This window comes from Adiantum capillus-veneris, chromosome 7 (genome assembly GCF_014529385.1).
Source record: "Adiantum capillus-veneris isolate H3 chromosome 7, ASM1452938v2, whole genome shotgun sequence".
NCBI classification, from domain to species: domain Eukaryota; kingdom Viridiplantae; phylum Streptophyta; class Polypodiopsida; order Polypodiales; family Pteridaceae; genus Adiantum; species Adiantum capillus-veneris.
The window spans coordinates 27,910,020-27,923,453 of NC_140937.1; the positions used below are offsets into that span (position 1 = coordinate 27,910,020).

The 13,434-nt window shown below is 44.5% G+C and overlaps 1 pseudogene; it reads right to left on the reverse strand.

Annotated features, from left to right (window-relative positions):
- Positions 1-6,701: 6,701 nt before the first annotated feature.
- Positions 6,702-7,520, reverse strand: LOC147453604 (putative CCR4-associated factor 1 homolog 6 pseudogene; annotated as a pseudogene).
- Between the last annotated feature and the right edge of the window lie 5,914 nt (positions 7,521-13,434).

Below are 13,434 nucleotides of genomic sequence, written 5' to 3' on the forward strand. Positions count from 1 at the left end.
CGCAATCATCAATTAATTGAATATTACTTTGAGTACAACTTAGTCCTTAGCCAAGGCGGGCTATTAACAGCACCGTCACTTGGATCAGCTGCTAACTAGGAGTTTAAGCTCCCATTTACAGGATTAAGCGGGCTGTTAACGACACCGGACTTAACAAAATGCTAATTCAATCTTTAGAGGATGACGGTGATGAAAATTATCTCTTGTCGCTTATCTGCTTCAAGTTCCATTAGATTCTGCAAGCTTCAAGTCAGTTCACTGCCTCAATCATCAAGCCTCAATTATTATCAATTATTATGCAACTTCCTGCTTTGTGCGCTTTGCACTGTCTTATCTGTCGTTCACGACCTCAACTTCTCCTTTAATCAACTTGATTTTTTATTGCCTTCAAGCTCCAACTCCCTTTCCGGGCCGCTTCAATCTTCCTTTCTTGATTACCTTCTTCTGCTCGAAACCTTTCACGCGTTAGATTTTCTCTTCTTAGTTGAATGTCGAGAGCAAGAGAGAGAAGAGTCTTCTTGCTTGTGCACGAGAACAAGTCCTTTTGCTTATCCGAGAGAGAGAGAGAGAGAGAGAGAGAGAGAGAGAGAGAGAGAGAGAGAGAAATTAACCCTCCTGGCTCCCCTATGTCGCCATGGCCGAGAGAGAGAGAGAGAGAACTCCTTGCTTTGATTGGAGATCGATAGAGAGAAACCTCGCCTTGGCACCCTTCACCTCCTCGCCTTGGCTCTCCTCGTTTTTTGCTTGCTTCGAGGATGAGAGCAAGGGAGATTTCCTATAGAAGGAGCTTGCCCTTTGCTTTCCTTGCCGAGCACGAGAGCAAGAGAGAGGGAGCTTTCTCCTTGCTCCGACCACTCCCCGCCTTCCTCTTCTTCCTTTGTTAAGCTCTCCTTGACTTCACGTTTTTTCTTCCAATAGCATCCCATGCAAAAAGCCCCTATTAATAGCTCTTTTCCCTTCTTAAGCAGTGGCGCCGGCGTCATTGATGTGGCACGTGAACGTACATGATGACATGGCACTCAGCAATTTTGGCAGCTCAGATGACGACCCCGTTGGTGCCGGAAGGGAGCGCCATGGCCTCCTCAGCATTTTTCGTCTCTGCCACGAGCTCGTCTGAGTGCTCCCCCGCTCTGTGCGTCTCTTTCTTTTCTTCCACGCTGCCTGCTCGTCCTGCTGCTGCCCGCCATGGCCTCCTTATTTTCCCCCCCATTACACACAATGGGTTTTTTATGGGCGGCCCTTGGACGGCCCTGACCTTTTAATATTGGGCGGCCTAGCCCATTTTGGGTAGCCAACTCCCTTCTCTTAACCTTGGCTTTCATTTGGTAGCATATGGACATAGCAAGACTCTCAAGAAAGCAGAAGGTCATCACCCAAAATAGGCATGGTAGCTTCTTGTGAATTCTAATGCTCATAACAGCATTGTAAATAACGCCAAAAGTTGCCCGGTTCAGTCGCATCGGCAACTGACACCGATCTTAATCCAGATTATCCGATCAACACGGACTGTATTTGACGAACCATAAATTCCTTTAGACGTCTTGAACTAAATAGAACGCATACATAACCTGCTGGGCTGTAAAATTCTCAGATGGCACATTGTCCAAGCCGACCTAACTGGTACGGAGCCGGCCCCCGGTGAATATTTAACGGCTCATATCTTGGCAACCGTAACTCCGATCACTAATCTGAAAAGATCGACGCGCTCCACCAAGTGAGCACTTCAGGCCCATGCATTCATTTCATTTCTGTCACCTCAACTGCAGTTTCTCAATCTGGTATGGATTTGCAATCGACTCAAACTTCGAACTGCCACAATTTCTTCACCATAGCTCAAATCGACGAGCCGTAAAGACAGGCCGGTAGAGCACTTCAAGTACTACAATTCTAGATCATAATCTCTCATCTGTGGTCACTACAAGCATACTCATTTTTGGCATCATTTAGGCATCTCTTGGCCCTTATAAGCCGCATCTGGCATACATTAATCATTAAGCTTGGCCTGTTATCAAGCCCTGATCACTGCTCAATAATCATGTAAGCTTCAAATAAGCTTGATGTACATTTTTATGGCATATATCTTAGCATGGAAGCGGATCTGCACGACACCGGTGGTTCTGATCTCCGTGTACCTCTAGACCGAGGTGTGCGGGGATTGGACATGACTAGAGAATGTGAGGTAGTTTACAGTGTGAACAAAGAGAGAGACAGAGAGAGAGAGAGAGATAAAAGACGAAGAATGCCAATAGAAGATTAAATCTGTTGTCCAGGTTATAAGATTTTTACCCTCACTATGAGTAGTGACGAGGATGTGGGGCCGTCCAACCGAAACACCTATCTCTCAACGAGAATCTTATGTCCTCGTCAGACTCTGAGGCTGGCCAATAGGCAGCAATCCTGCAACCCAATAGACGTTTTCGCAGGCGCTTTGGTCAAGCAGCATATGTGAGGCCACAAGATGTAGCCTCTGACAGCTCGGGTGATGATCATGCAGACCACATTCCCAACGAGGAAATGTTTGAGCCCGAGATTGATGAAATGATCAAGACGATCATGGATTCAGAAAGGCTTATCTATGATGACATGAAAAGTGAAGCCGATACGCCATTGTATAATGGAGCACGTGTGTCTAGATTGAAAGCGCTCATGGTTCTTCTCAACATGCAGGCAAAGTTTGGATGGAGTGACACTAGAGTCATAGTGCTTTTTAGGTGATCTATTACAATTGATTTACTTTCATAAAACTCTAAATGTATAATGATCTGATAGATTTTTACACAATTGTACCATATTTTTATGTTGTGTAGATTGCTCAAAGAGCACATACTACCAGCTGATAATGTGATGCCAGATTCCCGAGAGGAAGCAAGAAAGATTTTGCAAAACTTGGGGATGGATTACAATTCGATCCACGCTTGTTCTAATGACTGCATTCTTTTCAAGGGGAATACATAGACATGGAGAAGTGTCCGAAATGTGATTCCGAGAGATCTCGAGTCGATCTCCACGGAACAAAAATTCCGCAAAAGGTTTTGCGAAATTTTCCTCTGCTTCCTCGCATCAAGCATTTCTTCGAATGCAAGTCCATGGCCTCCCTAGCATCATGGCATGGATTGAAAATTCCGCGTTATCGACTTGCCTCTTCCATCACTCAAGTTGAATAGAAGAAGAACGCGTCATCGCGTCATTGAGTCATTGTATTTAATGGTCTTTGTGTGCACTCCAGGTACATATGCTCTAGGTATGTTCTCACAAGCAGGGACGATGAGCACCTCCTCCTCTCTCTCTCTCTCTCTCTCTCTCTCTCTCTCTCTCTCTCTCTCTCTCTCTCTCTCTCTCTCTCTCTATCTATCTATCTATCTATCTACTTGTCCATGTTTTCTACTCCATTCATTCAATATTAAGTTTAAATGTTCGTGTGTTTAATGCAGGTATGGATGATGAGGAGTTTCTTTCTTCTTTGTCACCCCAACAGAGACAGTGGTACGTGGAGCATCATCGCTCTGGCGCACCATCGTGCGTTCCTACTCCATCTGCATCTCCCTCTGTTTGGAAGTCCTCAGCGCACTCCGAAGCTTCAGTGTCGACGAGACGATCTTCGCACTCGTCTAGGCACCGGCGCTCTAGTGGCGGCGGTGGCGGTTGTTGTGGGGATGCCGCTGCTAATTCTTCGACACCGCCTCATGTTCGACAAGGCTCTTTACCCTCCCCTTCTTTGCCCGTCCCGACACCAGCCACGGCATCGCCATAGACACCAGGATTTGCGTGGCTGACTGTCGTTCCTAGCGGCTACACACCACTAGCTACTCCTCCTGGAGTCACTCCACTGGACACTCCTCGCTTCGGGGCTCAGACTCCATTGGAGACACCCGGTGTCCGTACCCCCGTCGACACGTCGCTAGAGACCCCTGCCGGGATACCCAGGTTCACGCGTCAACGGCGCGAGGGCTTGCCTTACTCCGTCGACTTCAACGGCAGCATCATCTTGGATGATGAAGGCAAGAAGGTGATTTCGTGCATGCGCGCGGTCTTTGCTCTCAGGTGTTTAGACACTACATACTAAACACCTGGAGTGAAGTACCGAACGATTTAAAAGACAGAGTCATCAGCATGCTTCATGACGAGTTTCCCATTCAACCACGGGATGACCGCTTCAATGAAGACGTGATGAAGGTTCGAATGCGCGAATACTGCAAGCACAAGTGTTCCGAAGTGCAGAAAGAAATCAAGCATGGGTGGAACAGACCAGATTGGCTGGCCAAAGAAGATTGGAAGAATGTGAAGAAAGCAGTGCGCGAGAATCCCGACAAGTGGAAGCAACAAAAGGAGGCAGCCAGAGCGCGAGTAGAGGCAGTGAGCTCGCACCACTTGGGGAGCGGCAGGTGGGCGTTATTTGAGGCCGATTTTGTAAGTGTTTTCGCATTGCTTTCTATGTTTGATAGTTTAGAGTTTATGGGTTTTTAAATTCTAACATAATGGATTCTTTGTATGTTTTGACAATGGTCGATGAGAGGACATGATTTCACACCGTACGAGCGTGAGTACGCAGGCAAGAAGGGCTTAAACGCCCTTATGGACATTCTGAGTTCTCGCAGCAGCATGGTTAGTATTAGGGTTTATTCTTTTCTATTTGCTGCATTGTTTTATAAACGTCGCTATATGTTTATACTTACAAAAAGCTGTCTTATTGTTTTTTTTTGCAGAATCCGACAGATACACTGCTTGGACGCGATGAGACGTCTGATTAGACGACGTCAGTTTAGCCATAGGTAGATAGCATTAGTTTCTTTTTGTCATTGCTTATGTATCATGAGACGACTTTTATACGTCTTTTTGAAAACCTTGTATATTTTTTAAATAATGACAATGATTTGTAACTATTACATTTGCAAAGTTTAACAATCAAGTGATTTTGCCCATGTATACAATTGTCATCGATTTACTTTCATCAATTCACACTTGTCAGTTTTGTATCTTTATTTTGCAAACAATACGTACTATGGATGATGGAGTTAATGGTTATATTGTCTTGTGGGTGACTATTTTGGGTCTATATCTACCTTTGCACTTTTTTTCAAAGGTGAATCAATTAATGAAACATTCAATATGGTTGAATGCCCTGCCACCAAAAAATTTTCCTCTTGGGCGTCGCTATGAACATCCCTATATAAGGCTCTGCAGCGTCGTTATAATCGTCGCTATAGGAATCGCTATATAGCGATGATTATAGCGACGCTTATAAAGACTGTTATAGCGACGCTTATAGCAACGTTCCCGTATCGACGCTCTTAGCGACGTCGAGGGTTATAAAAACCCAGTGTATTTCCGCCGCTAAAAGCGTCACAAGAGCACACAACCTCTTGTAGTGTAGTTGTACTGTATTTGACTTCTGCGCAATGAGATTCCTGTTTCAATCATTATTTCTAGTGTCATTTCATTTCCAGTTCTAGTTCTATCTTTTAGTACTCTGAAGTAGGGTTTCAAGTCGTAAGTTTTGATTTCTATAGAGAGGTAGGTGAAGACATGGTAGAAGGTGAAGGTCACATAGGTGACTCTACACCTTCATGAAGACTGGACTAGATGCTTGGATGGCCTCTTGACCACAAACATGTAGAGTGAAATGAGATCTGCAAGCCTTAACTATTTTAGGCTCTCCCTTGCTAGGTCTAGCTCACCACCACTCTCACTTAGTTACCTCTTTTGATTAAAATACACACCCAAAATACCTCTACCTAGATTATAAGGTCTCTACAAAATGTTTGTTTCTTTGGCATTGATAACATCTCTCTCTCTCTCTCTCTCTCTCTCTCTCTCTCTCTCTAAACACACACACACACACACACACACACACACACTGAACACATTATCGATAGTTAGTTTTGAAGTCATGCACCCTATAAGATAACCTCATGAATTTTTCTAGTTGAATCAAAACATAGGGTTTCAAAAAGGTGGACCCAGATCGTCGGGAAATTTTCAACAAGTTTTATGAAGGGGCAAAAGCATCTTTTGCTTCCATCCAAAGATGACATAAATGTGCTGGCACCTCACAAAATTTGATGATTTTGATCACCCCTCCCTCATCATTAAGCTCCCAATTGCTCACCACAGGATCTCGTGCATGAACTTGAGAGGCTTACCAAAGGCAAGAACTAATCATGCATCTACAAGGCTAGTGGGAAAAGAAGGACGTGAAGGCCACAAAATTTGGCAATACGAGTCTAGTAGTAGGAGCAGTAGCAACAGAATGATGTATCAGTGAGCCAACACAAATTTATATTAGCATGTAGCCTTTAAACCTTGCACGCTAGGTGGTTGGCATACTTGCTAGGGCCCACTCACACACATGCGCGCACACACAATATTAGGTACTCTATCTTGGTGTTCTTTGGAATTTCAAAGTAGTCTGTTTTGATGTGTTTTGGTATTTTAAAGTACTAGGTAAAAAATATATAGCAATTTACATAAGAAAAATGGTATATTTCTCCAGATTTTGATTTTTTGTACATATAGTACAAATGTACTTGTAGAAGGGAATTCATTGAGACATAATTTTGTGTTTTTAAACAACCAAAACAAATGCATCAATTCCAAAAAGTTACATCGGCGATGCAAAATTGGGCCGGCTATAGAAAAAACTAGACGGCCGGCCGCCACCAAAACTCGACCTGCTAAACTAGGAATATCCACAAGCATTGAGCCTAGAATGACATTGGAATTCCTTCCAAATGCCTTTCCTTCATGCTATGGAAATCCACAAGATGCCTTTCCTTGATGCTATGGAAACACATTGCAGTAAGCAAGCTGTTTGAGCCAGCTTGACGGGCAATGGCAGCTGGCCGTCTGTCGACGGCCAAATACCTTGCCAGACCCCGAAGCCCATATTGTGCCTCCGGCGCATACTCTTTTTGCAAATCCAAAACGTCACAAACCTTGCCGAAATACTCTCGCACCACTTGATCAAACTCCGCGCTCGAGGGCGGCAACAATTGCCCTGTCAGAATCTTCACCAGGTATGCGAAGTCGACGTCTCCCGCGTAGCAGACGCAGTGCAAGTTTTGGTTCCGAACCAGATTGTACCTCATTAGATTGTCACCAAATGCCCGTCTATCGACACCATCTCTTTTGAACTTGTCCAAATCCAAGCCGGCATCTCTCAGAAATTTCACCGACTCTGGAACGTGAAGGTCTGTATGCACGTCGAAACCTTCGAAGTTAAACTGCCATATGCAGTGCACGCCGTCAATCGTAGGGAGCATTCCATGCTCATTGGTAAGAGTGAGACCCAATTGGATGAGTTTCATGCTATCGACATTTGTCTTAATGGTCTGATATTTGTAGTCTTTTGTCGGTACTGATAGTGATTTTCGCTGCTCGCGGATGAAACCTGGAAACTCAGTGTCGACGGCAAGATAAGGATACAAGTCTTTCAATCTGCTGATTTGCTCAAACTCGTCATGCAAATTTGCGGCCCATACCTCGCGGATACAGAGCCGGTTACTGTGATCTGAAGATGCCATGTTGTTGGTCGCGTGAAAACTACAGGCGGATAAGCTTCAAGCAATGAAGCTGTAAGTAATGCAGGCCGGGGCTGTTGAGTCTGGATGGATGAAGACACAATCTGCAGAACTGAGAAGAAGATGCACTTGAACGGATCGAAAGAAGGGTTCTTGGGCGGATCAAAGAATTAGGGTTATGGCTGGAAACGCAAGGCTTCCTGGTTCTGCTTCTGCGCAAGGGGATGAAGCACAATACGCCGCAGGCGCGGTACTCCGTAAGAGGAACACACGTGACACGGATGTTGTCGCAGACTGGGTCCTCAATACACGAAGGATATAGAAATCGGGCACGTCTCAAGAGGATGTGAGCCCGACATTTATGAGCTCAAAAATTGGCGCTATTCACGTGGGCGAAGAATTTTATTTTCAAAAGAAAATCTACCAGTAACCTCCAGTCCCTTTGTTGGTGTGAAAGGCAGGCCGCAGGCGTAACCATGAGTTTCTTAGTGCCTCTTTAGACCATTCTGACTTAGGCTGGTAGACCATTCTGACTTAGGTTGGGTTAAGACTAGGTGACGAAAGAAGTTATCTTTTTGCTCTTCCGTCGGACTTTGCCGTGGAAGTTCCGACTCCTTTTTGTGTAGATGAGGCGATCACTGCAAGAGCTTATGTGCACTTGTGACTCTCTTAACGATGGAAATACAGTGGGTTTTTATACTCCCTGGCGTCGCTAAGATCATCGCTAAAAGGTCGCTACGAGAACGTTGTTATAATCGTCGCTATAAGTGTCGTTATATACGTCGCTATATAGCGATGATTACAGTCCTTCTGTAGCGACGTTGCAGAACCTTATATAAAGACGCTTATAGCGACATCCGAGAGTAAAAACTTTTGGGTGACAGGGTGCACCCATCAACCATATTGAATGTTTGTTGCATAAAGTATAATAAATGAATCCAAGATAAGCATATATTCACCTTTGAAAGAAAGTGCAAGGTATAGACCGAAAGTAGTAACCCACAAGATAATATAACCATTAACTCCATAAAGATACAAAACTAACAAACGTGATTGAACGAAAGTAAATCAATTACAATTATACACATCATAGGTAAAATCACTGGATTGTTAAGCTTTACAAATGTAATAGTTACAATGCAACACAATTGTCATTATTGAGAAAATACATGGTTTTTCACTAATTACAAAAAGACGTATACATGTCGTATCATTATACATGCTATGAAAAAAGAAAACTAATCCTATTCGGCTATCGCTAGACTAACGTCGTTTAATCAGACGTCTCATCGCGTCCAAGCGACGTATCTGTCGGATTCTACAGAAAAAAACAATAAGATCACTTTCTGTAAGTATAGGCATATAATTTCAAAACAATCTATTTCTTATCTTATCATTAAAATATAACAAATGTATAAGAGTAAAGTGAAATACTAACCATGCCACCACGAGAACTAAGAATGTCCATTAGGGCATTTAAACCCTTTCTGCCTGCGTACTTGCGCTTGTACGGTGTGGGGTCATGTTCTGTCATCGACTACTGCTCAAAACATACAAAGAATCCATTGTGTTAGAATTTAAAAGTACAAATAGGCATAACTACCAAACCTAAAGAGCAACACAAAAACACTTAGAAATCGGCCTCAAATGATACCTACGCGCCGCACCCCAAGTGGTGCAAGCTCCCTGCCTCTACTCCCGTTTTGACTGCCTCCTTTTGTTACTATTCGCACGCTACTCGCTTCACATTCTTCCAATCTTCTTATGGTCTGTTCCACCCATGCACCTTTATTGCTTTTTGTACTTTAGAACGCTTGTGCTTGGAGAATTTCACATTTGAACCGTAATCAGGGCTTCATTGAAGCTCTCATCCCGACTTGACACGGGAAATTCGTCATGCAGCATGCTGATGACTTTGTCTTTTAATTTATTTGGCACTTCACTCCAGGTGTTTAGTATGTAGTGCGAAATACCTGAGAACAAAGACCGCGCATGCCCGAGATCACCTTCTTACCTTTGTCATCCAAGATGATACCGCCGCTGATGTCAATCGAGTACGGCAAGCCCTCTCGTCTATGACACGTGAACCTGGTGTCTCGACAGGGGTCTCTAGCGGCATCTCAATGGGGATACGGACGTCAAATGTCTCCACTAGAGTCTAGGCCCTGAAGTGAGGAGTGTCGCCTGGGGTGATAGCTCCCGGAGGAGTAGCTAGTGGTGTGTAGCCAGGAACGCCAGATAGCCGTGCAAAACCTCGCGTAGATGGGGATGCCGTGGCTGGTGTGGGGGAAAAAAAAGAAGGGGAACATAAGGAGCCTCGTCGAACACGAGGCGGTGTCGAGGCATCAGCGGCGGCATCCCCACAGCAACTGCCACCGCCGCCACCACTAGAGCGTCAGTGCCTAGACGAGTGTGTAGATTGTCTCGTCACCGAAGCTTTGGAGCGCGCTCAATGCTCCGAAACATATGGAGACGTTGAAGGAGTGGAACGACGTGATGGTGCTCTAGAGCGATGACGCTCCTCGTACCGCCTCCTCTGCTGGGGTGGCAAAGAAGAAAGAAACTCATCATCATCCATACCTGCATTAAACACACAAACATTTAATCTTAATATTGAATGGAGAAGAAAACATGGACAAGTTATAATCTATACTAATAGATATAGGGAGAGGGATTTCTATGTAGAGAGAGAGAGAGAGAGAGAGAGAGAGAGAGAGAGAGAGAGAGAGAGAGAGGACTCATAAAAGGGGAGGGATTCCTGTGTAGCGAGATTCCTGTGAAGTTCTTGTGAATTTATCTCCTGTGTGCATTCTTGTAAAAGCTATGTCTTGAACAACATGTTTTTTATATGTAGCTGTGACTCTGGTCATAAATTAAATTTCTTTTCTATTTGCCGTAGTTTTCTCGATTACTTGCGGCAGATCTTTATCTATCACGAGAGAGAGAGCGGTATGTCTAATCTATTTTTTATTTGCAGGTTTCTATATTCTTGGACAATTGTAGGTTCTCGGACTTTATCAGTATGAGTGATCATGGCAGGAGTAGTGCTCGCCCCATCAAGGCGGACATAGAGCGCTTATTAGCATCTGCTTCACCCTATTAACTAGATCTAGTGGAGGGATGACCAGCATCTATGAGCAGAGACGGATCACTTCCTACACGATTGCAGCCTCAGTCTCCATCGCACTTGGAGCGTAGTATTGCGTCGGCCTCGTGCCGACGTAGTCAACATTTCAGACTTTCCCGACACACTGAGGAGTGTCTCTGCTTATGAGGCTGCATCGGGAGTTTCCAGCTCTCTCTCTCTCTCTCTGGAGAATAATTCCGCATGGAAGTATTTGTATATGTTTGTATATCTGTAAGTTCTTAATGGTGTGTTGTGTTTGTTGAAGGACCCTTATATGCAGCCGTTGAAACCGTAGGCGCTAGCCGAGAGTGTGTGTGTGAGAGAGATTGAGAGGGGGAGAGAGAAAGAGGGGAAGGGAACATGAGAGGAGGAGAGAGAAAGAGCATACCTGGAGTGGAAGCAATGACGATTAAACACAATTTATATTTCTCAAGTATAGCATATAGATAGGAATGGATGAGAAGCCATGTGAATATAATGTATATTATAAAATGGAACTAAATTGTTCAAATACAATGTTTATGGCTTTAAGAGGTCCTTCTCTCATTCTCGCATAGCTGAGCATAACTTCCTATGTCTATGTAGAGCTCTCCGTTTAGGCAGATGTGCTCCGTTCCATTTTGTAGATCCTCAGCATGCACCCCGTAGAGAGTAGCAGCCTGATGCTCGTCTGGAACCACCTCAACGGCTTCTGATTGAGCATCTTCTCCGATCTCTTCCATTGATGCCGCTGTGATTGGCAAATGGTATCCCTCATACGTCCGTGCACTACGAGGGGCTACCTCTATGACGTACCACCAGTTTGATGCAGACAGAGCCACATAAATTACCAGTCTGACGTATCACCTGCCAGAGCCACATAAATTACATGAGAGCTTCCAAGCACAAAACTTCTAAAATTGGATGTTAAATATTTATAGACTTACTTGTTCACAATGCTCGGGTACTACGAAAGTGTCTCTTAGGTGGGTCCATTTTTTAGTTGAATCCACCTCAAGGAAACCAGAGTCTCCTCTGTTCACAGTTGCATTGCGACCCTCCATATTTATCTTGAACCATTGCACGTCGAACAAGTAAACAAAAAATCCTTTATAACCGATCCTCAAAATCTCTTGTAGCGTGCCGAAGTAAGTGAGTTTTTCCACCACAGGATTTGCATCAGAGGACTGTCATTGACTACATGTTAAATTTTTACCATGATTCCACAATCTTGTGTAAAATGCTTTTTGTCGATCCGTTCCACCCTAAATGTTGACCTTTACACCATGCTGCTGTGTATGACTTATACTACAACCAACAAAGATTATGAGTGGTCGTTCAAACATCTAGAAGGTCGGTAGTCGTACATTGCGAAATTACCTTGGTCGTGCAACCCTAAGAGTACTTCCACTCCTCTTTAGTCACTTCTTCACGGCACTGTTGTGCGCTTTTCAATTGGTTTCAACCATCTTAAGCTCATGAATGTTGGTAGGCTCTCCAGACCCGTTGGATAATGCATCGGCGGTTGTCTTCCCCGTCTCCACTCGATTCATGCCCTTTGTCTCTCTTGCTTTGCATCCTCGTATTGTGAAATTTACTTTTGCATCACTAGATTGTGAAGCATGCAAAATCGGTCGATTTTAGCCTCTAGATCTTCCGTCATCTTCTTCTCAACACCGAAATTGCACATGACAATCCCAGATATGCGCTCATCATCTATGATTCGCCATAGCGTGTCTTGGGCTTTACGAAATCCTTCTAGCTACTCTCCAATGTAAGCTAGGGACTCAGATACCATCCAACCTTCTGCCATGCTACCCTCCGGATGTGCCTTATGATGCACATATCCCTTGAGCGTCTTCATGAAACGTTGGTGCAACCAAAGTTGTTCTGTGCTAGGAAGTGTACAATGCAATGATGTGTATGCTGGCATGTGCATGGCAAAGGGCACAAGCAGGTATGAAGACCCTGGGCAGGAGAGTGGCAGCGGAAATGTATGCTTAAAGTGGTTTTTTAGGCCAGGGGGGCCTCCAAATTGGGATAATTGAGATGGCAGGTCAAGGTGTCCAAAGTGCGAGAATGTGTCCTAGAATGAAGTGTTCGAGGTGCTCTAGAAGCCCGTCCCAACGGCTCGTCAAACGGGGCCACGGTGTGAAAGATATACCAGTCCGAAGTTAGAAGGCTTTGCAGATCTTGACAGACAGGGTAGATACAGACAGGCGGCTGAAAATGGGATCAATGGATACACGTGTAAAGCTCAAGTTGTCGATCATGCCGGTCTTTTTGGTTCGCCATTCGGAGCTCAAACAAGAAAGTTACAACTAGCTGAAAGTTTGTCGGGGTCGGGTACGTGCTCACCGAGCCACGTCGATAGGCGTGCTAATAGGGACTTTTCTTGGAGTGGCCAAGGTTTTGGGAAAGCATACGATGTGGGAAATCAACCAGAGTTCGAGTCGCACTGTTCAAAGTTGTGGACATTGGGATACGTTCAAGCCAAACTCACACACGATCGTGACAAAGGCAGGTCGGGTTTCTCCTGCATTATGGATCACCGTTCGAGCATGTGGGATGGCTGAAATGTGGTGAGGCTCTTGGGATATAAATTTAGCAAGAGGAAATCTGATATGGCAGGGCTGAACGGAAACCTGATGAGGATGTGTGGTCTTAACCACCGATGGCATGCGAAAGGGAGGCTCGGTGATTAAAGTCTTTGGCTATAAATTAATTCAAAAGGAAAAAAGGTAACCCCTTAACTTTGGTGGAGTTTGCTCAAAAGCAAAAGGAAAAGAACTCACAAAAGAAAGCCTAGAG